Source organism: Pan paniscus, chromosome 6 (assembly GCF_029289425.2).
Source record: "Pan paniscus chromosome 6, NHGRI_mPanPan1-v2.0_pri, whole genome shotgun sequence".
NCBI classification, from domain to species: domain Eukaryota; kingdom Metazoa; phylum Chordata; class Mammalia; order Primates; family Hominidae; genus Pan; species Pan paniscus.
Window position 1 is genome coordinate 82879242 of NC_073255.2, and position 23163 is coordinate 82902404.

Here is a 23163-nt window from a genome sequence, read left to right on the forward strand (position 1 = left end):
CTCAGCCTCCCAAGTAGCTGAGACTACAGGCATGTGCCACCAAACCAAGCTAATTTTTGTAACTTTAGTAAAGACAGGGTTTTACCATGTTGGCCAGGATGGTCTTGATCTCTTGACCCCGTGATCTGCCCGTCTAGGCCTCCCAAAGTGCTGGGATTACAGGGGTGAACCACTGCACCTGGCTCTCTTCCCATAAATATTCTATAGTTCAATCTCTCTTTTATTCAAATCTGTGTCCCCAAAATCACTTCCAGAGACGACTTAAACCACTGTGTGTCCTGACCACTGTGACTTAAACATCACACCCAGGATTTCTCCATTTCTCTCTGCTTTATTTCTCCTTATAATTCTAATCCTTTATTGACATTATTTTAGAGATTTTAGAGATATACGTATTTGTTTGCATGATTTCCCCTTTCCTCCATCAGACTGCAGCCCTATGAGGATCAGGATTTTTGTCTGTTTTTAGTATATTTAAAAAATTCCTGCTTAATACATAGGAGTTATTCAAAATATTTCTGAAAATGGAGTAATTTTTATTTATTGATACATACCTAGTATTTATCAGAATGCCTGGCATAATATAGGTTTCAGTAGGTATTTGCTCAATGAATGAAGAGTTTCTTAATGTAAACTGAATAAACAGAAACAATTCATTAGGAAATGTAATTTAGATTTAAAAGGCCTCTGTTGTTTACAAATGAATTCTAATCAGGTAGGTACTAGCAGCTCCTCAGGGAGGTAAAAGCTATCATTTAGAATGTGGCTGCCCTTTCTGGGTAGCTTTTTGTTTTTTCTGATCATAATGGCATGCAAAAAGATAATACAAGAAAGTACCAATGCTAAGGCTTACATTGGTAAAGAGAGAATATTACTCTTCAGCAATTGTTCATTGTTATCAGTACTGGATTTGATTACGGATATAGGATTTATAGCTCTAAATTTGGAGCTCTAAAGAAACCTTTAGTTTTGAAATAACTGTAAGAATTTGTAACTCTTGAGTTTCCAATATTAAATCATTTTCCCAACCTTTAAAAGTTAGATTCTCCTTTTATCCATAAAATGGTCCTGAATACTTGAAGTTTATTATAATCACATATCTCATGTTAAAACAAAAAAAAGCTACAATCCCTGAACTAACAATTTTCTTTTTGGGGATTCTGGGCAAGAGGGCTGACTAGAAGCAGCTAATATGCACCAATTTCAAGGAGAGAAGACAGTGTGATCAGTAAACACTAGCTCTTCAACTAGATCATCCAAGAGTAAACTTCGGAATTCATGAAGAAAACAACACAACCCATGGAGAATGGAGAAGCGTGAGATATGACAATTGCCCACCCGGAGTGGTACAGAGCCAGGGGAGGCCCCCACCTCGGGAAAATGGTCAGTGAGTGAGGGTCCCTGGGGACCACACTTCTGCCATGGACCCCTTTGCAATCCTGGGCACAGGAAATACCCTAGGACCCCTCCACCCATGGGAGAGAGCACCTTGACTGTGGACTAATGAAGACCCCCAGCATAGCAGAGCTGCCTTACAGAAAAGTGGCCAGACTGTTTTCCATGAGGGTCCCCACCCCTGCTACTCCTCACAGGGCAAGGCCTCCTGACCTAGGATCTCAGAAACACCCAATCTGGGCTTTCGGCCTGTTGCAGCTCTGCGTTTTCTTGGAACAGAGCTCCCAGGGGTAACAGGCAGGCCTGCAAATTTTGCAGCTCCACAGTCCTCATTCCTGCTGCTCTCAGGATTGGGAGGGTAGTGCAGGGATTAGGGACTATCATGGGCCCCCAGCACAGCACAGCTGCCTTACCAACAAACAGTCAGATGGTTTTCTGCATGGGTCCCTGGCCCTACTACTCCTCACTGGGCAGGGGGCTTTTTGAGGTGTGCCTGCAGCATAACTACACTGCCTGCACCTGAATACTTCAGTCAGTGGCAGCTCTGCGTTTCTCTGAAGAAAAAAATCACAGAGACATCCACAGCCCCTCTGTCATTGCAGCTGCAGTAGTACTGCCCTTACTGCCTTCAGGCTGGGGAAGGAACAAAGGGCCTGGTTGATATGCCGGCACCTCCAGCATGCCACAGCCACCCTATGAAAAGGAGCTCAGTCTTTCTTCCCTGTGAGTCCTCACCCCCAACTCTTCACCAGGCAGGGCCCCTGGCTCGGGACCACAGAACAGCTGCCCCACCCCAGGCTAAGCATTCTTACTGGTAGTTGCTCTGGGTTTCCCAGGGATGGAGCTCTCAGAAGAAACCAACAGCCTCTCTCCGCTATGGCTCCTGCAGTGGTTCTGCCCTTGCTGCCCCAGGACTGGGAAAGGAGCAAAGAGTTTGAGGGCTTTACTCACATTTCCAGCATGCCACAGTCACCATACAGATAGGAGTATAGTCACCCCTTCCTGTGAGCCTTGACCCCCAGCTTTTCACCAAGCAGGGTCCCTGGATGAATATTCAGCCACACCCAGCTGAACATTCCCGTTAGCAGGATCCTTGTATTTCTTTGAGGTGAAGCTCCAAGAGGCAACTGAAAACTCCTCTGCCACTGTAACTGCAGTGGTACTTCCTTTGCTGCCCTCAGACTGGGAAAGGAACAAAGACCATGAGTGCTTTAACCACACCTCCAATAAACCATGGCTGCCCTAAAGAGAAGAGGCCAGTCTGTCTCCCCAGGTCCCCTGGTCCCCACTGCTTGTCATTGGGCAGGGACTCCTGGCTTGAATCCACAACACAGCTGCCCCACCCAGGGCTGATTGTACCAACTGGTAGTGGCTCTGCATATCTCTGCAGTGGAGCCCCAAGAAACAAGTGAAAGTCCTGCTGCCACAACCATTGCCAAGGTCCCATCTCTTGCTTCCTCCAAGCTGGGGAGGGAACATAAAGCCTGAGCTTACCCCAGGGCTGCAGTGTGGATCCTGGGCATGCCAAGCTAAGATCTACAGCCAGCATTCTGGAGGAGCCGACACTTTCAGATCACTAAGAGGGAGCACAGATACAATTGGGAGGAAGTACAGAGGTTCCACATGGCTGAGCAAGAGCCTAACTACTGGCCATTATGCTTAAGCACCATCTATTGAGTCATAGCCCAAACTTCGTCACCAAAAACATTTTGCTAATATACCCACCTGTGAAACCAAGGACAAAAATTAGAATTCAGCTACAAATAAAGACCCTGCACAAAGGTCTTGGCCTTCTGAAAACATCCAGAAAAGAAGTCAACTGTCGATACTCAAATTATACCACAGTTAAAGGAATATCAGCCTACACAAATGAGAAAGGACCTGACCCGTAGAAGAACTCTGGCAATTCAAAAAGCCAGAGTATCTCCTTTCCTCCAATTGATTGTGCTGGTTCCATAGCAAAGGTTCTTAACCAGACTGAAAGTACTGAAATGACAGACATAGAATTCAGATATGGATAGAAATGAAAAGCATCAAGATTCAGGAGAAAGTCAAAATTTTATTCTAATCCAAGGAATCTAAGGATTGCAGCAAAACAATACAGGAGCTGAAAGATGAAATGGCCATTATAAGGAAGAACCAAATGGATCTGATAGAACTGAAAAACACACTACAAAAACTTCATAATAAAATCACAATTATTGTATTAGTTTGTTCTTACACTGCTACAGAGAACTGCCTATGACTGGGTATATTATAATGCAAAGAGATTTAATCGCCTCAGAGTTCCACAGGGCTGGCAAGGTCTCAGGAAAGTTATAATTATGGTTGAAGGAGAAGTAAACATGTCCTTCTTCACATGGTAGCAGGAAGTAGAATGAGAACTGAGTGAAGGGGGAAGCTCCTTATAAAACCATCAGATGTTATGAGAACTTACCACTGTCACGAGAACAGCATGGGGAAAACTTCCCCCATGATTCAGTTGCCTCCCACCAGGTCCCTCCCACCAGACATGGGATTATGGGAACTATAATTCAAGATGAGGTTTGGGTGGGAACCCAGCCAATCCATATCATTCCACCACACCCAAATCTCATGTCCTCACATTTCATGCCTTTCCAACAGTCTCCAAAAGTCTTAGCTCATTCCAGCATTAACCTGAAAGTTGAAGTCCAAAGTCTCATCTGAGACAAGGGCAAGTCTTTTCCACCTAAAAGCCTGCAAAATCAAAAGCAAGTTAGTTACTTCCTAGATACAGTGGAGGTTCAGCCATTGGGTAAATACACCTGTTCCAAATGGGAAAAAGTGGCCAAAACAAAGGGGCTACAGGCCTCATGCAAGTCTGAAATCCAACAAGGCAGTTATTAAATCTTAAAGACCCAAAATAATCTCCTTTGATTTCATGCCTCACATTCAGGTCATGCTGATGCAAGAGGTGGGCTCCCATAGTCTTGGGGTCCAAATCTCAATTCTTGACTTCTGTGTACCAGAAGGCTCAACAACAAGTAGAAGCTGCCAAAGCTTGGGGCTTGCACCCTCTAAAGCCATGGCCCAAGCTATACCTTGGCCCCTTTTAGCCGTGGCTGCAGCAGCTGGAATGCAGGGCACCAAGTTGCTAGGCTGCACACAGCGGGGGGACCCTGGGCCCGTAAAGCCATTTTTTTCCTCCTAGACTTCTGGATCTGTCATGGGAGGGGCTGCCACAAAGGTCTCTGACATGCCCTGGAGATATTTTCCACATTATCTTGGTGATTAATATTTCTCTCCTCATTACTTGTGTAAATTTCTGCAACCAGCTTGAATTTCTCCCCAGAAAATGGTTTTTCTTTCCTATTTAGTTATTGGGCTGCAAATTTTCCAAACTTTTATGCCCTGCTCCCTCTTGAACATTTTGCCACTTAGAAATTTCTTCTGCTAGATACCTTAAGTCATCTCTCTCAAGTTCAAAGTTCCAAAGATCTCTAGGGAAGGAGCAAAATGCCACCAGTCTCTTTATTAAATCATAACAAGAGTCACCTTTGCTCCAGTTCCCAACAAGTTCCTCATCTCTATCTGAGACCACCTCAGCCTGAACTTTATTGTCCCTATCACTATCAGCATTTTGGTCAAAGCCATTCAGCAAGTCTCTAGGAAACTCCACACTTTCCCACATTTTCCTGTTTTCTTCCAAGCCCTCCACAGTGTTCCAACCTCTGCCGGTTACCCATTTCCAAAGTCACTTCCACATTTTTGGGTATCCTTATAGCAGCACCCCACTCTACCAGTACCAATTTACTGTATTAGTCCATTCTCATGCTGCTATAAAGAACTGCTCAAGACTGGGTAAATTATAAAGGAAGGAGGTTTAATTGACCACAGTTCCTCAGGGTTCACAAGGCCTCAGGAAACCTACAATTATGGTGGAAGGGGAAGCAAATGCCCTTCTTCACATGGTGGCAGGAAGGAGAAGAATGAGAACCAAATGAGGGAGAAGCCCCTTATAAAACCATCAGATCTTGTGAGAACTTACTATCATGAGAATAGCATGGGGGAAACTGCCCTGTGATTCAATTACTTCCCACTAGGTCACTCCCACCATACATGGAGATTATAGGAACTACAATTTAGGATGAGATTTGGGTGGGAACACAGCCAAACCGTATCAAGTATTAACAGCAGAATCAACCAAGCTGAGGAAAGACTCTCAGAGCTCAAAGACTGGTTCTCCAAAATACAGTTAGACAAAAATAAAGAAAAAATTAAAAAATGAACAAAACATTCAAGAAATATGAGGTTATATAAAGAGAACACATTTTCAACTCATTGGCATCCCTGAAAGAGAGGGGAGAAAGCAGGCAACTTGGAAATCATATTTGAGAATATCATTCACCAAAACTTTTTCAGCTTCACAAGAGAAGCCGACATTCAAATTCAAGAGATGCAAATAACCCCTGCAAGATACTATATCAGATGACCATCCCAAAGACTCATAATTTTCAGATTCTTCAAGGTTGACATGAAAGAAAATATATTAAAGGCAGCTAGAAAGAAAGGACAGGTCACCTACAAAGGGAAACTCATCAGATTAACAGTGACTGTTTCAGCAGAAACACTCCAATCTGAAATAGATTGGGGGCCTATATTCTGCATTTTTAAAGAAAAGAAACTCCAACCAATAATTTCCTACCCAGCCAAACTAAGCTTTATAAGCAAAGGAGAAATAAGACCCTTTTCAGACAAGGAAATATTAAGGGAACTTGTTACAACCAGACCTGCCTTACAAAAGGTACTTGAGGGAGTTCTAAACATGGAAAGCAAAGACCATTACCAGCCACCTCAAAAACAATCTTAAGTACATAGGTTATGGACACTATAAAACAACCACATAATAAAGTCTGCATAATAACCAGCTAACAACACAAAGATAGGATCCAATTCCCTTCCCCCACCCCCCCCCCGTGAATATTAACCTTGAAAGTAATGGGCTATGTGCCCCAATCAAAAGGCACAGATTGGCAAGTTAGATAAAGAAGCTAGACTGCAAGACTCAAATGTATGCTGTCTTCAAGAAACCCATCCCACAAATAGTGACACCCATAGACTCAAAGTAAAGGGATGAATAAAAATCTACCAAGCAAACAAAAAACAGAAAAAAGCAGGGACTCCTATTTTTATTTCCAACAAAACAGACTAAACCAGTGATCATCAAAACAGACACAGAAGGGCATTGCCTAATAATAAACAGTTCAATTCAATGAGAAGACCTAACTATTGTAAATATATACCCACCCAATGTAGGAGTACCCAGATGCATAAAGCAAGTTCTGAAACACCTACAAAAAGATGTAGATAACCACACAATAATAGTGGGATACTACAACATGACACTGACAGTATTAGGCAGGTCATTGAGACATACAACTAACAAAAATATTCAGGACTTGAACTCAACACTTGACTAAATGGGCCTAATAGATATCTACAGAACTCTGCATCCAAAAACAACAGAATATAAATTATTCTCATCTGCGCATAGCACATACTCTAAAGTCAACCACATGATTGGCCACAAAACAACCCTCAGCAAATCAAAAAAAACTGAAATCATACCAAACATACTCTTGGACTACAGTGCAATAAACAATCAACACTAAGAAAATTGCTTACAACTATGCAATTACTTGGAATTAAACAACCTGCTCCTGAATGACTTTTGGGTGAACCATGAAATTAAGGCAAACATCAAGTAATTCTTTGAAACTAAACTCTAGTATCCCAGAGATACCAGAATCTCTGGGACACAGCTAAAGCAGTGGTAAGAGGGAATTTTATAGTGATGCCCACATCAAAAAGTTAAAAGGATCTCTAATTCATAACCTAAGGTCACACCTGGAAAAATTAGAAAAACAAGAGCAAACCAACTCCAAAGCTAGCAGAAGACAAGAAATAACCAAAATCAGAGCTGAACTGAAGGAAATTGAGAGATGAAGAGCAAAAAAGATAAATCCAAATTTTAATTTTTTTAAAGAATAAAAAGATTGATAAACTCTTAGCTAGACTAATAAAAAAATAGGGAGGACCCAAATAAACACAATTAGAAAAGACAACGAAGACATTACCACTGACCCCACAAAAATACAAAATACCCTCAGAGACAACTACAAATACCTATGCACACGAAGTAGAAAACTTAGAAGAAATGGATAAATTCCTAGAAACATAAGCTCCCAAGGTTGAACAAGGAAGAAACTGAATCCCTAAACAGATCAATAATGAGTTCCAAAATTGAATCAGTTATGAAAAGCCTATCAATTAGAAAAAAACAAGGACCAGATGGATCCACAGCCTAATTCTACCAAATGTATAAAGTAGAGCTAGTACCACTTCTACTAAAACTACTCCAAAAAGTTGAGGAGGAGGGACTCTCCCTAACGCATTGTATGAGGCCAGCATCATCCTAATACTAAAATCTGGCTGAGATGCAACAAAAAAAGAAAATGTTGGGCCAATATCCCTGATAAACATAGATGCTAAAATCCTCAACAAAAATACTAGCAAATCAAATCCAGCAGCACATCAAAAAGCTAATCCACAGCAATCAGGTAGGCTTTATTCCTGGGAAGCAAGATTAATTCAACCTACACAAAACCAATAAATATTATTCATCTCCTAAACAGAACTAAAATAAACCACATGAACATCTCAACAGATGCAGAAATGGCTTTCAATAAAATTCAGCATCCTTTCATGTTAAAAATCCTCAACAAGCAAGGCATTGAAGAAACATACATCAAAATAACAAGAGCCATCTATGACAAACCCACAGCCAACATCATACTGAATGGGCAAATGCTGGAAGCATTGCCCTTGAGAAACAGAAGACAAGGGTGACCACTCTCAGCACTCCTATTCAACATAGTACTGGACATCCTAGCCAGAACAGTCAGGCAAGAGAAAGAAATAAAAGGTACCCAAACAGGAAAAGAGGAAGTCACACTATCTCTATCTGCAATCTGTTTCTATACCTAGAAAACCCCATAGTTTCTGCCTAGCAGCTCCTAGATCCAATAAAAAACTTCATCAAAGTTTGAAGATACAAAATCAGTGTACAAAAATTAGTAGCATTTCTATACACCAATAATGTTCAAGCTAAGATCCAAATCAAGAACACAATCCTATTCACAATAGCCAAAAAAGGAATAAAATACCTAGGAATACAGTTAATGACAGAGGTGAAACATAAACATCTCTACAAGAACTACAAAACGTTGCTCAAAGAAATCAGAGATGACACAAACAAATGTAAAAACATTCCATGCTCATGAATAGGAAGAATCAAAATTGTTAAAATGGCCATACTACCCACAGCAATTTAGATTGAATGCTATTCCTCTTAAACCACCAATTACATTCTTCACAGAATTATAAAAAACTGTTTCAAAATTCATATGGAAACATAAAAGAGCTCAAATAGCCAAGGTGATCCTAAGCAAAAATAAAAAAGCTGGAGGCATCACATTACCTGACTTCAAACCATACCACAAGGCCACAGTAATCAAAACAGCATGGTACTGGTACAAAAACAGACACATACACCAACTGAACAGAATAGAGAGCCCAGAAATAATGCCAGACAGCTACAACCACCCAATTTTTGACAAAGTTAACAAAAAACAAGCAATGGGAGCAGGACTCCCTATTCCATAAATGGTGCTGGGATAACCTGCTAGATATATGCAGAAGACTGAAACTAAACCCCTCCCTGACACCATATACAAAAATCAATTCAAGATGGATTAAAGACCTAAATGTAAAACCTAAAACTAAAGACCTTAGAAGGTAACCTACAAATTACCATTCTGGACATAGGTCCTGGGAAAATTTTCTTCCCAAAGATGCCAACAGCAATGGCAACAAAAACAAAAATTGACAAACGGGACCCAATTAAAGTAAAGAGCTTCCGCACAGCAAAAGAAACTATCAACAGAGTAAACAGACAACTTCCACAAGGGGAGAAAATATTTGCAAATTATGATTTGATGAAGATAGGTTCTTCATAGATTCTAATATCCAGAATCTATAAGGAACTTAAATTAACAAGCAAAAAACAACCCCATTGAAAAGTGGGCTAAAAACCTGAACAGACACTTTTCAAGAGAAGACATACATGTGGCCAATAAGCATATGGAAACAAGCTCAACATCACTAATAATTAGAGAAATCAAAACCACAATGAGATACCATCTCATGCCAGTCAGAATAGCTATTATTAAAAAGGCAAAAAACAGCAGATGCTAGTGGAGTTGCAGAGAATGGGGAATGCTTATACACTGCTGGTGGGAATGTAAATTAGTTCAGCCACTGAGGAACACAGTGTGATGACTTCTCAAATAACTGAAAACAGAATTACCATTTGACCCAGCAATCCCATTATTGTGTATATACCCAAAGGAATATAAATCATTCTGTCATAAAGACACATGAATGCAAATGTTCATCACACACTATTTTCATAATAGCAAATATTGCATATTCTCACTCACAAATGAAAGCTAAACAATGAGACTACATGGGTACAAAGAGGGGAACAACAGATACCAGGGACTACTAGGCTGAAGGATAGGGGAGGGAGAGGATTGAAAAGCTACCTAATAGGGCTTATTTCCTGAGTGATGAAATAATCTGTACAACTAACCCCTGTGACATGCAATTTACCTATATAGCAAACCTACACATGTATCCCTGAACCTAAAATATAACTTAAAAATAAAAATAAATATTTTCTTTTCATTTTTTGTATTACCAGTTTAGTTTTCTTTTTTACCTCTCACTCAGACTGTTGCAATAATCTCCAAGCTGTATTTTATGCATTTCATTTTCCCCCATCCTATTTATTCTCCACATTGCTTCCTAGATTTTCTTTTTTTTTTTTTCTTTTCTTCTTCTTTTTTTTTTTTTTTTTTTGAGATGGAGTCTTGCTGTCACCCAGGCTGGAGTGCAGTGGCGCGATCTTGGCTCACTGCAAGCTCCGCCTCTTGGGTTCATGCCATTCTCCTGCCTCAGCCTCCCCCAGGACTACAGGCGCCTGCCGCCAAGCCTGGCTAATTTTTTTGTATTTTTAGTAGAGACGGGGTTTCACCGTGTTAACCAAGATTGTCTCGATCTCCTGACCTCGTGATCCACCCGCCTTGGCCTCCTAAAGTGCTGGCATTACAGGCGTGAGCCACCGCGCCCAGCCCTAGATTTTCTTTCCTAAAGGAAAGATGTCAAGCCACTTTCTTGCTTGACAATATTTAGCAGCTGGCTTGCCATTGATTTTAAGATAAGCTCCAAATTCTCCATTGTATTAGCTAGCTATGGTTATATAACAATATTGTAACAAATTTATTGTCTTATTTTTTATGATGTCAGTATTTATGATGTCAGTTTCTGTGGGTCAGGAGTCCAGGGATGGTTTGGCTGTCTACTCTGATTCAGAGTTTCACAAGGTTTACAGTCAAGGTATAGGCTGGTGCTGCTGTTTCAAGCTCTGAAGTTTAACCGGGGAAAAATCCACTTCCAAGCTCATGTGGCTGTTAGTATCTTTCAGCTCCTGTGAGCTGTTGGCCAGAAGCTGTTCTGAGTTCCTGGCTGGCTGTTGACCTAAGACTGCCTCAATTCCTTGTTCCATGAATCTTCCCAATGTGGACGCTTACTTTGTCAAAGCCAGCAAGGGAAAGAGTCTCCTTATAAGATGGAGTTTACAATCTTAGGCAATGCAATCACATCACCTTTGCCACATTCTGTGGGTTAGAACAAGCCCCAGATTCTGCCCACACTCAATGGTAGGGGATTGCATCAGCCATGAATATCACAAGGTCATCTTAGAGTCTGTCTGCCACATTCATCATGTCATACAATGCCCTTTAATCTGGTCTCAACTATCCTTCTTTTTTCTACTCCAGCACTGTATATTTTGTCACACTAAACTATTTTTAAGAAATTATGTTGAATCACACGAACAACTGTATTTTGTTGGGGGGATTTTTGTGGGTTTTTTTTGCTTCCAAGTTTTTCTCTTGTTATCTTCTGTGCCTGAATTACACTTCTGCACCTTACCTGGCAAAATTTTACCAAAGACCTTGTGCAAATGTCAGCTCTTCTTAAAACACTCCTGGTTCTACCCGGAAAAATTAATAGCTCCTTCTGAACTGTGTTCCTAAAGCCCTCCCACCGCCTTCCTATCCACTGATTTCATTATGGCATAATTTTGGGTGCTTGCCTAAAATTGTAATTCCAGTAAGAGTAGACAGTGTTTTATCAATACTGAACCCTCAACACCTAGCACAAGATCTTGTACTTGCAAGGACTTGTACATTTGCTAATGAAGTGAACAAATATTGCATTAATTTCAAATGTTTGTTGAAGTGAATTTTTGAATGCTGTGTTGACCAAACTACTAGCAGGGCAATGTGTTTCATTCTTGAAAAGTTGTACCTTTGCATTCCAAACACAACCTTGCCTGCTTCCCAGAGTTCCAAAACTAAAGTAAAACATCCAATTAATCAATCAATTACTCAACTGATAAATCAAAGCTAGAGAAGTACTCTAATCAAGCATAACTTATTTTCCTATCTGAGATGTTTTCCATATTTTGTATTTGCTGAAGCAGTGCAAAATGTTGCTGCTTAAAGACATTATGTGACAATCTGTTTTCATTCCTATGCTCTAAAAATTATGAATAGTAATTTTAATATTCTTTATTATTTTTTATATTTTAAATCAGTGTTATTAGTTTTCCCATATTAATTTATTTTAATGACATATATGTAATTTCAAGGTTTGGAAAACTTTAGATAGCAGGTCAAATTCTTTTTAATTCAATCTGTTCAACTGAGGTCTTTATGGGCTTGGAGTAGATATTGCTTTAGGCTGTATATTAGTCAATAAGCTAGATAATAAAAAATGGAAGTATATTTTTCCATTTTAGAGTAATGATGAAAGTCACATAAAGACAATTTCCCAGGCAACTGAAATTAATATTCATTATTGCTAAAAAGTTTTTGTTTTTATTTTCATGATTGGGAGGAAAGCATTTCTTAATTGGGTTATTCATATTCTGGCCTCCTGAACTAGAAGTTCAGATAATTTGAATTTCTGAAATAATTATCAGTCATAACACTGTGGTGTGATATAACCATGCCTTTAAAGCCTGTTACAGGGAATCTATGCTACAGATTGTAACAGCTATGCTTTTCTTATTTATAACTGCTTTTTAACTTACTTTTAAAAATGTAGTTTCTTTCTATCAATGTGCCTGCTTCCAGTGCTGCCTCCTCCACCAACTCTTCTTGGGCATTTCGAAACATATAACCATTGAGGGTATATATGATCCTGACATTAAAATAAATTTATTACAATTTTATTATTATTACTTAGTAGTATTGAACATTTACTGAGCTCTTCCTATTTGCCAAACACTGTTCTAAGTCCATTAGGTGTATAATCTCATTTGTCTTCACAAAGACTATGGGTTAAGGTAAATGGTAGAAGAGCAATAATCTCCTAGACAGATTAAATACTTTATGCAAAGGAAGCCCTATGGTAAAGAGAGAGTTAGTATAAATAAACATGGAAACAAGTCCAAAAAAGCTGGAGTAAGAAGTGTCTTGGTGGAAATGGATAAAAGTGGGAATTAAAAGGTGTGCAGGGGCCAGATCTTTTAAATGCTCTGGTTCAACCTTACCTTTAGAAACATTCTGTTATACCCATTGAGCAAAATAAAGCATCCTTTCTTCTTTGTTTCTTGAAAACATGACTTCTACTTTGAATGACATTTGGTTGTTTCTGTAATTTACCTTCATTGGCAATTCCTTAAGGATTGGACAACACTTTTATTTCTTTTGTTTAGATAATCTTCAACATAGGTGTCAAAGTCATTTCTGTGATAAGTGTGCAATTAGTGTTGACGGATTTATGTCTGTGTTACTAAGGATTCAATTTGTGGGATGTATAGCCTTCAGCATAAACAGGCTTTGTCATTTCTTCCCATGTTTCATTTGAGTGTGGCCTTCTTACCTCTTTCCTGCATAGCTATTTACTTCTCCCTTCACTTCTTGCACAAACTGCCCCTGCAACTTCCCACATACATATTTAATCATATTTTTTCAGCAGAAATTCTTATAATTTTCTTTAGTAACAAAATCTATCTTATGAAAATATTCAGCTTCAGAATGCATTGACATTGGATTCTTCCCCTAAAGTGAAGATATCAACGTGTATTTTTCCTTTAAACATGAGAGCACGCTGCAATTCCCTTTGATTTGGTTGCATATTTGCAAAATTAAATGAAAAGCAAATGTAACTTTGTAAAAATCACCTCGTCCATGAAACAAGATAATGTGAGAAAGGAAGAAACAACATAATAATTAGAAGCAAACCGTCTTAGCAAGGTGATGAATTCTTTGTACAGTAGAAATGTAGAATCATCAAAGAGTTTTATCTTCCTCTGAATACTACATCACATAGGCATGTGTAAATGCCAGCACACCTGCCTGAACATTGAGAAAAACACAAAGGCTCCATCATTCATTCTTACACTGGGCCCAATTTTTACCCTGAGGTGCTGTAGGCACTCACGTAGCACTGCATATTTTAAGACATTCAGCACCTTGCATGAATGTTCCTGTGCCAGAGCAGATTATTCAGAATAATAGCCTTCAGTGGTGCCTGTATACTTCAGGGGACTGCCTAACCCATTGTTTATTTCAAAAGGAGAGGCAGGCCCCTGAGAATAGACATCACCAATCACATTTCTATGTTGTACCAAATCCTCTAAGGAAACCAGAAGGTTGACAGAAAGTTAAGCATTTTTTTCTAGAGGAACTGCATTCAGCATTTTCACTTAGACAAGAGAAAAAAAAAATCAATAAATAGACAATCCAAGAACTAGAAAAAGAGCATATTGATAGTGCAAGAAATTGTAAGAAGAAAAGTATTTACTCAAACCTGATTTTTCGGTGAGAGAAGAAAGCCATGAGCAAGACAGAAAGAGGAAGAGAGAATGTTTTCTTCCAAGGGGTTACAAGAAAGTCCCTGCAGAAAATTTCCTCCTTCCGGTTGTTTTAATTTTCTTTAACTAAAAGGCATTATGTAATATTTATAGTTCATTTTGTAAACAAGTTTGAGGAACACAGTAGCTGATGTTTTGTGGGGTAGGAATCAAAGTAATGGTGCAGTTGAACCTGGACATCTTAGAAGTGTGGCCCTCTACATCTGAAAATATATATCAACTTTACTCTGCAACTACTAGTATGACTGTAAGTCAGCATTATTCGTTCTTTCCTTCTGGAAATTATATAAACGCAACAATGAAAATACATAGAATTAATTTTCACAGAGGTTTGGAAGTATACAATCTGCCAACTTCAAAATATATGCAGGGGTTCCTAGCGGCAGCTTAACAGCTAGAGGCATGCAGGAATATGTGAAGTGTAGGAAGCATGGAAAATGGCAAAAGGGCTTGGTGGTGGCAGATCTCAGACTATAATGGAAAAATCTGCTTCTAGAGGCCAGGGGCTCACCTTGAAGGTCAAGCCATATATCCTGTTTGCAATAAAAAGTGAGAAAATGAGCACGAGCAGAGTTTGTAACAAAAGGCTTCATGGCTTTGGTTTAGATCAGAAAGAAGAAATGGGAGTCATATAGTAGAGAGATACTTGTAGGTAGTTGTCCATCTCTGTGAAAGCAGAAAAGGAGAGAACCTCTGAGTTACAAATGCTGGAAGAATACCTTGCCTCTTTGCCTTAACTTCAAATCATTCTAGGAAAGTTCAAATCAGCCTCTGAGAAGAATTAATAAAAAACAAACAGTACTGGCCCCAAATGATACAAAGATACATAATAAAAATTATAGAAAAGAGCACCACTGCATACCGAAAAAAGTGAGTAATCAGAAATCATACAAAACTACAGACAAGAAAGTTTTAATATGGAAGATATCAGGTAATAGTGTTTCAGTAACCCATTCTTGAGATGGTTACTAACTAGAGATCAAATTTCAGCCAACCAAGAGATTCTATAACTGGAGATATTATGGCACAAGGGTATTGAGAATTAAATATATTTTACTAAAGAACTAACACTGAAACAAATTTGGAGATTAAAGTGGCAGAATTAATGTAAATGGCATATGTCTGATAATAATTTAGCAATAAAATAACTTCTACACAAATTAGGAGGACAAAGAAGAAATAAGATGAAAAGACAGTGAGTTTCCTGATTGTGTTTTCTTTAATAACTGGAATATTCTTTTTTTTTTCATTTTTAAATTAGGGTAGAATTCACATACAGAAAAAGTATCCTTTTTTATTGTAGAGTTCTACAACTTTTGACAAATGCATGCTGTCAGATAAAAACCAAATATTATTTCATATCAAAATATGGAATAATTCTGTCAACACACACAAACACACATACACACACACATCTTCAGATCTTCCTTTGCAGTCAAACATGCTCCTCTACTGCAGCCCTTGGAAGTCATTGATATTTTCTGTCTCTGTAGTTCTGCCTTTTCTAGAATATTGTTAAATAGAAACATACAGTGTATAGCAATTTGAGTTCAGTGTCTTTCATTTAACATAATGCATTTGAGATCCATCCTTGCTATTTCATGTATCAATAGCTCATTCTTTTTTATTGCTGGATAGTATTCTGCTGTGTGATTGTTCCCCCAGGTAAGGAACATTTGAGTTGTTTCAAATTTTTGACAATTGAAAAAAAGCCACTATAAAACATTCACATACAGCTTTGTATGTGGACGTACATTTTTATTTCACTTAAGTAACTAAAGGTAGAATTCCTGGGTCATGTTAAGTAAATTTATATCTTTATAAGGAAGGCCAATTTTTTTTTTCTAAAGGGTCTAAACCATGTTGAGTTACCACCAGAAATGTGTGAGAGTTCCAGTAACTCCACACTCTCACCAACGCGTGGTGTTGTCAGACTTATTTTTTTGTTTTGTTTTAAGTCAATCTGGTAGGTATGTAGAGACATTTCTTTTCAGTTTTAGTTTGCATTTCTCTATTTCCTATTGAGTATCTTTTTAGGTGTTTATTTGCCATCTGTATACCAATCATCTTCGGTGAAGTCTCTGTTCAAGCCGTTTGTCCATTTTTTAATCGAATTATTTGTTTCCTTCCTAAGATTTTAGAATACTTATTAGAATCTGGATGCAAGTCTTTTATCATAAATGTGATATGCAAATATTGTCTCCCAATCTGTGGCTTGTCTTTTCAGTCTTTTAGCAGAGTATTTTAAAGAACAAAAAGTATTAATTTTGGGAAAGTCAATTTATCTCTTTTTTTTCTTTATGAATTATGATTTTGTGTGATCAAAAAAAATTTTGTTTAACTCCAGGTCACATAGGTTTTGTCCCATGTTACCTTCTAGAATTTTTGTAGTTTTAAGTTTCAGATTTAGGTGTACAAATCATTTTGAGTTTATGAAGGGAGTGAGGTACAGATTAAAGTTTATTTTGTGCATAGGATATCTGAATTTTTAGAGCAACTTTGCTGAGAAGGCTTTTTCATTCTCCATTGAACTACCTCTATACCTTTGTTGAAAACCAACAGACTATATGTCTGAGTCTGTTGTATTCATTGTTGTCTTCTGTGTATCTGTACCTATATCCTTTTCAGCACCACACTGTCTTGATTACTGTAGTTTTATAGGAAATTCTGAAATCAGGTAGCATGAATCCTTCAAGTTCATTCTTCTAGTTCAAAATTGTTTTGGTTATTTTAGTTCCTTTGTCACAGATGTTTTAATGTATTAGCTTGTTTAATTCCTAAAAATATGTGCATGGATTTTTTTATTGGAATTTTGTTGCATTTATAGATTAGTTGGGGGAATGTACACATCTTACTACATTTGTAATTTTATTTTTTTAAGATTTGTTGAGGGTTCTTTTGTTGCTCGTGATATGGTCAATCATGATGAATGTTCCATTTGTACATGAAAATAATGTGTATACTGTGGTATATTTTATGCTATAAATACTAATTAGGCCAATTGGTTGGTAGTATTTCTCTGATCTTCCATATTCTTATTAATTTACTGTCTTTTTGTTTTATCAATTACTGAGAGAAGAGGGTTAAACTAAGTCCACATTTTGTTTATTTCTACTTTCAGTTCTGTCAGTTTTTGTTGTATGCACAGTATTTTATAGATCTGCTGAGAAGTAGATATATGCTTTGGATTGTTATGTCTTTTTATGAATTGATCTGTTTATCACTATGTAATGATAATATTGTCTAATATTAACATAACCACTTAGGTTGACTAGTGTTTGCATGATATAATTTTTCTATCCTCTCACTTTTAACCTTAGTTTTAAATTAAGTTTCTTATAGACAGCTTATACTTGAGTCTTGCTTTTTAATTCAGTCTGACAATCTTTGTCTTTTAATGGATTTGTTTAAACTACTTATGGTTAATGAAATTATTGATATCCTTAAGTTAATATTTACTATTTTTATTTTTGCTATTGTTTTCACGTACTATTTCTTTTCTTCCCATTTCTGTTATATTTCTTTTTTTATATAAATTGACTATTTTTATTTTATTTTATCTATAATATTGATTTATTATTTATATTACTTTTTTAAAAATTAGTAATTCTCATAGGGTTTACAATATACATTTAAAATACGCATTTAACTAATCTGTCTGCTTTTAAAGAATATTATACTACTTTTTGTATAGTTAAAAATCTTACAAATACATACATTCAATCTATTCCTTTTATTTATTTATTTTTTTCGTAATGTTGTCATACAGGTTACTTTTATGTTCGCTCTAAAAGTCAATACCTTACTACTCTCTTGCTTTAGGCAGCCAGTTGTATTTCAGAGTAATTAGAAATAAAAAAAAAATGGCCTTCCTGTATTTGCTTTCATATGCCGTTTCATTACCCTGTTTGTTTGTTTTTGTTGTTGTTGCTGTTGTTGTTGACTTAGATCCAAGTTGGTTTATAATTAATATATTTTTTCTGCCTGAAGTCATCCTGAAATATTTCTTGTTTATGGAGCTTCTGGCAAGAAATTCTCTATTTTGTGTTTCTGAAAATTTCTTAATTTTCCTTCCCTTCTGAAAAATAACTTTTTTAGGAATTGAATTCCGGGTTGACAATTTGTTTCAGAATTTAACAACCTAATTCCATTTTTCTTTCAGATTGCATATTTTCTGTAGAGAAGTATGCTGTAGTTCTCTTTTCCTTTGTATAGGTGTGCCATTTTTATCTAGCTACTTTTAAGCAATGTGGTTTTTTTTTGTTTTCAGAAGTTGCAATATTAGACGTCTAAGTATTTCTGTTTTTATTGTTTTATTTTGTTATTTATCTTGATTGCTGTTCTCTGAGTGTCTTGAATCACTTGTGCATTTTTTCAAGTTGAAAATTCTTGGACTATCTCTTCTCCATCATTCTTTCTCTTGGTTTTCTTTCATCTGTGGAAATTGCCACTACACTTATATTAAGTGATTTCATATTATCCCACAGCTCATGCATGCTCTGTTCCTTTTAAAACAAAAACAAAAACACTTTCTTTTCTACTTGCAGTTTTTTTGGCTTATTTTTTATGAACCTATCTTCATGTTTACTGATTCTTTCGCTGTTTCAAGTCTACTTATGAGCCTTTTGAAGGCATTTTTCTTCTCTGTTATTGTATTTTCTCTGTATAATATTTTTATTGAGCTCTCCTTCAAAGTTTCATCTTTCTATTGAAGTTACCTAATGATGCATTTCATTCACCTTTTTCATTCAAGACTTAAGCATATTACTCAAAGTTATTTAAAATTCTCTTTTATAGTTTAAATGTCTTTGTCATATCTGAGTCTGGTTTTGTCAATTGCTTTATCTCTTGGCAGAGGTTGTTTTTTTTTCCTTCTTTTTGGTGTATCTTGTAACGTTTGGTTCAGAGCTGGACATGCTATGTAGTGTAGTGGAAACTATGGTGCATAGCTTTTCTGTGTGAAAGTGGGACCATCTCATTCTGTACTGTGATATAAGAGGGTTATTCTCTGTTGTTCTTGTTTAGCCTCATTCTCAGGTATGTACTATGTCACTGATCTCAGTGGTTGGGGCCTTCTCAGTGATCTTGTGTCTCCCTGACCGAAGACCTCTAATGGTCTGGGCCCAAGAATTATTGCTGTCTCTGCTTAAGGGTAGATATGGATAGATTTTATTTTATTTCTATTCCCTACCCCTAGATGCAGTGAGTCCTCACTTGTGGTTGATGCCCTTTATTTAAATAGGGTAAGGCTTGTGTTCTGTAGGTAAGATCAGGGAGTAGGATCTTGACAGGGTTTTGTATCTTTTCTACTAGAGCGGTTTTGTTTTCCCTTCAGCCTGAAACCGAATAGAGGCTTTTTCAGCTATCTTTCCCTGCCCCAAATATTTCTCATGGATACCTCGCTGTGGTCCATTGATAAGAGCTTGCTAGTAAGTAAAAATTACCCTCTGTATAGACCTGAAGGGTTTGGTACTTTTATACTAATTCGTTTTTATGCTAGCCTTTAGAAATTCATTAAAACTTTAATTGAATTACTTTTACGGCCTTGCATAGCATCTGGCATCCATCTCAAGAAAACAAGTCCTTGCATCTGTGTCTCTTTGAAGGTTCAAACTTATTGAGATTTTTATTTGTGGTTCAGTATACCATCAATAAATTTCTTTTTTTTTTTTTAATTTTTAATTTTTTATTTTTTATTGATCATTCTTGGGTGTTTCTCGCAGAGGGGGATTTGGCAGGGTCACAGGACAATAGTGGAGGGAAGGTCAGCAGATAAACAAGTGAACAAAGGTCTCTGGTTTTCCTAGGCAGAGGACCCTGCGGCCTTCCGCAGTGTTTGTGTCCCTGGGTACTTGAGATTAGGGAGTGGTGATGACTCTTAACGAACATGCTGCCTTCAACCATCTGTTTAACAAAGCACATCTTGCACCGCCCTTAATCCATTCAACCCTGAGTGGATACAGCACATGTTTCAGAGAGCACAGGGTTGGGGGTAAGGTCACAGATCAACAGGATCCCAAGGCAGAAGAATTTTTCTTAGTACAGAACAAAATGAAAAGTCTCCCATGTCTACCTCTTTCTACACAGACATGGCAACCATCCGATTTCTCAATCTTTTCCCCACCTTTCCCCCCTTTCTATTCCACAAAACCGCCATTGTCTTCATGGCCCGTTCTCAATGAGCTGTTGAGTACACCTCCCAGATGGGGTGGTGGCCGGGCAGAGGAGCTCCTCACTTCCCAGTAGGGGCGGCCGGGCAGAAGTGCCCCTCACCTCCCGGACGGGGCGGCTGGCCGGGCGGGGGGCTGACCCCCCACCTCCCTCCCGGACAGGGCGGCTGGCCGGGCAGAGGGGCTCCTCACTTCCCAGTAGGGGCGGCCGGGCAGAGGCGCCCCTCACCTCCCGGACGGGGCGGCTGGCCCGGCGGGGGGCTGACCCCCCCCACCTCCCTCCCGGACGGGGTGGCTGGCCGGGCAGACGGGCTCCTCACTTCCCAGTAGGGGCGGCCGGGCAGAGGCGCCCCTCACCTCCCAGACGGGGCGGCTGGTCAGGCGGGGGGCTGACCCCCACACCTCCCTCCCAGACGGGGCGGCTGGCCGGGCGGGGGGCTGACCCCCCCACCTCCCTCCCGGACGGGGTGGCTGGCCGGGCGGGGGGCTGACCCCCCCACCTCCCTCCCAGACGGGGCGGCTGGCCGGGCGGGGGGCTGACCCCCCCACCTCCCTCCCGGACTGGGCGGCTTGCTGAACCCCCCACCTCCCTCCCGGACGGAGCGGCTGGCCGGGCAGAGGGGCTCCTCACTTCCCAGTAGGGGCGGCTGGGCAGAGGCGCCCCTCACCTCCCGGACAGGGCGGCTGGCCGGGCGGGGGGCTGACCCCCCCACCTCCCTCCCGGACGAGGAGGGAGGACGCTCCTCACTTCTCAGATGGGGTGGCTGCCGGGCGGAGGGGCTCCTCACTTCTCAGACGGGGCAGCCGGGCAGAGACGCTCCTCACATCCCGGACGGGGCGGCAGGGCAGAGGTGCTCCCCACATCTCAGACGATGGGCGGCCGGGCAGAGATGCTCCTCACTTCCCAGATGTGATGGCGGCCGGGAAGAGGCGCTCCTCACTTCCTAGATGGGATGGCGGCCGGGCAGAGACGCTCCTCACTTTCCAGACTGGGCAGCCAGGCAGAGGGGCTCCTCACATCCCAGACAATGGGCGGTCAGGCAGAGACGCTCCTCACTTCCCAGACGGGGTGGCTGCCAGGCAGAGGCTGCAATCTCGGCACTTAGGGAGGCCAAGGCAGGCGGCTGGGAGGTGGTTGTAGCGAGCTGAGTTCATGCCACTGCACTCCAGCCTGGGCGCCATTGAGCACTGAGTTAACGAGATTCCATCTGCAATCCCGGCACCTCGGGAGGCCGAGGCTGGCAGATCACTCGTGGTTAGGAGCTGGAGACCAGCCCGGCCGACACATCAAAACCCCGTCTCCACCAAAAAAATACGAAAACCAGTCAGGCGTGGTGGCGCGCGCCTGCAGTCGCAGACACTCGGCAGGCTGAGGCGGGAGAATCAGGCAGGGAGGTTGCAGTGAGCCAAGATGGCAGCAGTACCGTCCAGCTTCGGCTCGGCATCAGAGGGAGACTGTGGAAAGAGGGGAGAGGGAGAGGAGGGAGAGGGAGAGGGAGAGCACCATCAATAAATTTCTACAAGTAGAAATAAAACAGACAACATTATTTCACCACAATACAAAAGAACAAACAGAAATTATTAAGAAAACATGAAAATAAACCAAAAAAGCTACTCAGCCTATAAATGTAAAAAGTATCTCTGTGATGGTTAATGTCAAGTGTCAACTTGTCTGGATTAAGGGATACCCAGATAGCTGGTAAAGCTTTATTTTGAGGCATGTCCAAGGTTTTTCCAGAAGAGATTTGCATCTGAATCAGTGAACTAAGTAAGAAAGACCAGCTCTCACTCAGTGTGGGTGGGCACTATCCAATTGGCTGAGGACTCAGACACAACAGAAAAACAGAAAAAAGGCAAATGTATTTGGAGCTGGGACATCCATCTTCTCCCATGCTTGCACATCAGAATTCCAGGTCCTCCAGCCTTGGGACTCCAGGATTTATATCAGTCACCTCCCCTCACCTCCAGGGTCTCAGGCCTTTGGACTTGGAATGAGCCATGCCACCGGCTTCCCTGGTTTTTCTACTTGCAGACAGCATATGATGGAACTCCTCAGCTTCCATAATCATGTGAGCCAATCTCCATAAGAAATCCCCTTTCATATATCACTCTATATATCCTATTGGTTCTGTTCTCTGGTAAATACTGACAAATAAAACTCTATAACAATTCTTGAGTAAAAGGGAAATTTTAAATGAAGTTAAATTATATTAAAAACTGAATGTACTACATGTGAATGTTCAATACATATGCTGCTACTACATATGCACTACTAAAAGCACTTACAGAGGAAAAATCATAGCAATAAAAACCAATATCAAAGGAAAAAAGAAATGAATTTGACATTTGTGAAAAATTTTTTGAAAAAGAACAATGAAACAAATAAAAGGAAAGCTTATGGAAGGGTTATGGATTGAATGTTCCTACCCCACCTCCTAAATTCATATGTTGAAATCTTAAACCTCGATGTGATGGTTTTAAGAGATAGGGCCTTTGGAAGGTAGATAGGGCATGAGGGTAGAGCCTTATGAATGGTAGCAGTGACCTCATAGAAAAGACCACAGAAAG

The 23163-nt window shown here is 39.8% G+C and overlaps 1 protein-coding gene across 8 annotated transcripts in view; it reads right to left on the bottom strand.

Moving 5' to 3' along the window:
- Positions 1-1143: 1143 nt before the first annotated feature.
- LOC134730681 (ras GTPase-activating protein 4-like) overlaps positions 1144-23163 on the bottom strand; it is a 102123-nt gene continuing 80103 nt past the window's right edge. For all 8 annotated transcript variants that reach the window (XR_010112598.1, XR_010112597.1, XR_010112600.1 and 5 more), the window contains one exon: positions 1144-22050. The gene's annotated coding sequence lies outside the window, so the exon portion shown is untranslated. The remainder of the gene's footprint in view (positions 22051-23163) is intronic.